General features: G+C 45.2%; 1 non-coding gene across 1 annotated transcript; it reads left to right on the top strand.

The window, feature by feature from the left end:
• The first annotated feature begins 1,162 nt into the window (after positions 1–1,162).
• On the top strand, positions 1,163–1,234 carry TRNAE-UUC (transfer RNA glutamic acid (anticodon UUC)). The gene has a single exon. It is a non-coding gene; the product is annotated as a tRNA-Glu (tRNA).
• The last annotated feature ends 3,594 nt before the right edge of the window (positions 1,235–4,828 follow it).

The following is a 4,828-nucleotide window of genomic DNA, read 5'->3' as shown; positions in this document are numbered from 1 at the left end:
TGATGTCGACTCCCTCTTCGGGAGCTTCATCCGTGTTCATATGTAAGAACCGTTTCTGTTTCCACTCTTGCTGATGAATGTCACAATGGAAGCCTTAGAGAGCCTCGGTTAGGGGAAGAGCGGGAACCTTCTAAGACCCTTTGGCCGGTGGGGAGAGAGGAGGGAGTAAACGGGAACCAGAACCAGCTTTTAAGCGGGCTCCCACGTGTTCGGCGCTCGCGAAAACAACTTCTGTGTAGTTTAAGCCGCCACGAGGCCACCGGGACCGCAGCTCTCCCACCCCGGCTGCCCGAATAACTGGCCCTTTGTGCTTCCTCATCCACGGGGCCGGTTGTAAGGCAGAAACTGTGCCCGGAGAGATGCTGCTTCCAGCCGAGACCGGGCTGGGAAACCGCGGGGACCTTCCCTCAATCACGCCTGCTGGCAATGAGGGACTTTCTCCGGTTTTTTAAAGTACGTTCATAGACCACCAACGCCTACTTTCAGTGACACGAATCCTGCCTTTTACCGTTCAGTCAACAGAACCTGGACTGTTCCAGGCTTCCAGGCAGCCCTGCCTCCTGTTTCTTGAGAGGAAAGGGAAAGTTTCTGGGGACTGGACGGGGCCTGCGTACGGCCCCGCACAGTGCGGAGGGGAGAGGGACACACCCCGGGCGCTGGGGACACCCGGGCTTGACGGACCAGGGGACGCGGCCCGTACGTTTCCTCAGGCGTGCGGGTCTGCCCGGCTGCACCGAGGCGGGTCTGCTGCGCTGCGAGCGGCTACCCCGCGGCTGGTCAGCGGCCGCCAGGGACCCGGCGCCCAGCCCACTCCGGCCTCTGCGGAGGCGCTTTTACGTCCTTCCAAAGGAATGTCAGTCCTTTGGTGGTCTGCCCATTTCTTGTGAGAAATTATGAATAATGACTCATCAATCTAGAATCTACACCGGTGTATACGTGGTGTCTAAAAATCAGGAGACTGGATGAGGTCATAAAAGACGCGAACGTGGAAGAAGAAGAGATTCGAGCGCCCTCCTCATAGCGCGGAAGAATAGAGGGCGGGCCGGAAGGTATCTCCGCATGCGCAGAAACAGGTCTAACAAAGGTTGACGGAAGAGGCGGGGCGGGAGGAAGCTGAGGCTAAAGACATAATTTGTCTAGATTTGCGCTGGTTGTCGTCGTTTCCCACATGGTCTAGCGGTTAGGATTCCTGGTTTTCACCCAGGCGGCCCGGGTTCGACTCCCGGTGTGGGAACTTCTGACCTTTTAGGACAAAAGAAAAGCAATTCAAACCCCCCTTAACTAGAGCGTGGGGGGACTAGATTAGTGCTTTTAGAAAACGCTGTAACCCCATTTCAGAGCAGCCAGGAGAGAATGAAGCTGGAGGGAATCAAGGTCTGCCCTAGAGCGGGCTTCGGCACACAGCCGACGCAAACCTGGTCCGCTGGCAGAAGCAGGAGGAAAGGAAGTAACTCGGAACAGTGCCAAGTTAGCTTTTGAAATAAGTCTTTAAATCTGAGGAGCAGGGAGCCAGTCGGTCCCGTGCTAAGATATATGTTTCAGCTGGTTTTTCTGCGTAATTTCTCCTTGTACTGTGAATATGGAACTAATGACCAAAAGGTGCTCTTCTGTGAAAGAAAAAGAAAAGCCATAGTGTAGGACATTATAGGGCTTTTAAGTTGCCTAAAGCCATTCCTTTGAGAAGGACAGCAAGATTTCCGGAAAAGACATACTATTGAGGGCAGAGTAGTTCAGGGTACAATAGATTGTGTTTGTGATTCAAAGAGCTCACTAAACCAGTTATTGCGGGAGGAAGCGGGGGGCGGTGAGGGAGGAAAAAAGAAAATTAGGTTATTACAAATATTGAAGAGTGAGGCAATGGCAAAAACAGCACTTTCTTCTCATGCCCTAACATATTTATTTGACACATTCTGTTGAAAAAACTTCAAGAAGAATTCATGATAGGCTCAATAAGCTCTCTAGAGTTAGAAATCTTAGTACTGATGTGTGACGAGACAGTTTCCAACTGTTACCCAAATAAGTGCATCCTCTGCTGTAATCGTTTAGCTTGCTTACCTCTCCAACCATTTGCCATTAGGAAAACTCTCCAGGCATTTAGAAGCCACACTTCTTTCCCACTGGTGTTGAAACGCTTTGAAGCTTCCCCAATTTGTTCCCAGACTGCCTTTAACCCTGAGAAACGGCTGTGAAAAAGACTTGGCATCCACATGACTTCGTTTGAAATTTGCTCTCTTTTTAAAGTCCTTTGGGATTTTAAGGGACACAAAAATGCCATCCTTCATGAGAAAAATACTAGGCTAAATATATGCTTATTCAAAATTCCTAAATAAAGAGCTTGGAGGAGAAATTGATCATCAGCAGGTGATCTGCATTTATTGAATCGAGTAGGACAGAATTGATAGGAAAATAAAAAACATAATAATAAGAAGTAATATTTATTGAGCATGTACTATGAACTAGGATAAATGTTTTACACGCCTTTCTCAATTTAATCCTTATTTTGTTATCAGATATTATTATTATGTCTGTATCAGCCAGGGGCCCAGTAGGAAACTGTGACATTCTTAACGGAGTTTAATAAAGGGACTATTTAGAGTTTATTTAGGGTCTAGGAAAACAACAAGGAACAATGCAGTCCTCAGGGCTCCTGGGCCTAAAATGAGTAAGGGGGGAAGTTGGCTGATGGAGAGGGCTGCCACTGAGGGGCTGTGGTGAGTTCCAATCACATGAAGGCTGTTAAATCTACTCATCCTATGAATCGTTCATTTCCATAAAATAGACTTGTGGCCTCACGGATTTGACAAAAGCTTCCTTTGGATGCATAGAATAATTAAGAGATGCAGAGCATAGTAGATACTTCTATAGACATATACTTAACTAAATGAAAAGAGCTTAAGTTTGTGGGGAGATGGTTGCTCGAGTTATAGTTGGCATTTTACAGCCTTGTACTTTTGCAGAACATTTCGCAGTAATTTTCATTAATCACCTTCCTAATCAGTCTTTAGATTCACAGACTATTTGAGCTGCAAATGCCCTCTGCAGTCATTTAATGGAGCTCCTCATTTTACCCAGGAAGCATTGGGTCCCGGATTTTATGCCTCTGATTCCCTAGGACTGGATTTTAGATTGTGTTCTAGATTGTTAGATTGTGTTTTAGATTGTCCCCCCAAATTGAATCTTTCATGGCGTCCTGGCTGAAACCACTCCCTCCTGCACCACCGGGTGCTGAGAAGATGAATTTTTAAAATTCTGCCATATCTTGATTTTGGTCAGTGTTCACGGTCGTAAGTTTTCCTGTTTGAAGTTTTGAGTTAAAAAAAATTTTTTTTTAATTCCCCATACAGACATTTCTAGAAAGTGATGATCTTTATTTGGGATATTTGAACTAGTCATAGGCTCTCAGTATGCTTTTATTTTTATATATGGTCATAAACTTTGGGGGAGTCTGCATAGATATCGCTTTATGCCCACCCACATGGGTATATAGAGTCACATAGACTTGTATGTATGCTCCCTGAGAGATACATGTTGCATGCAAAAAATTTCCTAAATAATTGCAACATTAACACTTCATATTAATACAGGAAAGGGAAGGCAAATATGAATTTTTTAACTGACCCACGTTGTAGAGCTGAACAACTTGGAAAAACACTTAATACTTGGAAAATCACTGGAACAAATAATCAAAAAATCAATCTGCAAACATGTAGAAGACCACAGAGTACTGGGTAATCATCCCACATAGCTTTGTGAAAAACAAAGCTGATCAGATGAATTTAATTTCCTTTTGTCACAGAGTGACAGGCATGGTGTATGGGGTAGCAGTCAAGACTTAAGAAACCTTGGGATTTTGTACTTTGTTGGGTACTCATGAAGAAAATGTAGGTAAGACTATTGCTGTCTGGCAGGGATTCATTCAAACCGAAGTTTGGGCTCAGCTTCACGCAGATAGGCAGCTTACCCTCATTCTACGCAGCAATGACTTTGTCCTCCTTCTTGAGTCTCTTCTGCCTGGATTCCTTTTTTTAAAAACGTGTTATTCAGAATCTCTGTGCAAATTACATCATCTCTCTGTTCCTCAGTTTCCTAGACTATAAAATAGGGGTAATAATTGGACCTACCTTATAAGGTTGTGAAGATTAGATAAGGTAATGCATATAAAGTGCTTGGCCCAGTTTGGGGCCGATGACAATTTGTTGCCATCACCACCATTATCATCACTGTCATCGTTATCATGTTTAGTTCCTCTTTCTCTACTTCTAATCACAGTGTTAAGTCTGATCATTTCTACCTCTTCAGTGATGCGAGGTACGTTCTTATCTATTTCCCCTGCCACTGTGCTGGGCAGATCATCTGTTCCCTGGACTACTGCAGTAGATACCGAACTGGTTTCTCTGACCCCCATCTCACCCATCTTTTCTATCTCACATCCTACTGCCCGTCACAGCGTGGAGCTGAGCGTGCCGCTCCCCTGCACCTTCAGGGCTTTGGCCTGCCATGTGCTCCCAACTTACCTTTACAACCTGATTCTACCGCTTCCCTCTGTGCACCCCAGGTTTCAGTTAATTTCTCACTTTGCCCTGTATCTGGCCTTTGCTCAATTTTTCCTCTACTGAAATGCTCCTGTGTCCTTTCTCTAAATATCTGCATCTTATCCATCCTTTAAGGCTTAATTCAAATGTCCAGTCCTTCACAGAGCATCCCTTACCTCTCCTGCTGGAAGACTCCTGTTACCTCTCCTGCTGGGAGACTCCTGATGGGAATATCTTCTGATTCCCCTTAGCATCTTGTATACCTCTCTTCTGATACCAATTCCTCTCTAACTTCA

The sequence above is a fragment of the Neophocaena asiaeorientalis genome, unplaced genomic scaffold, assembly GCF_003031525.2.
Source record: "Neophocaena asiaeorientalis asiaeorientalis breed wild unplaced genomic scaffold, Neophocaena_asiaeorientalis_V1.1 scaffold59, whole genome shotgun sequence".
Taxonomy (NCBI): Eukaryota; Metazoa; Chordata; class Mammalia; order Artiodactyla; family Phocoenidae; genus Neophocaena; species Neophocaena asiaeorientalis.
Note: the sequence above shows the minus strand (reverse complement) of the source record. Positions and strands in the feature narration are given on the sequence as shown.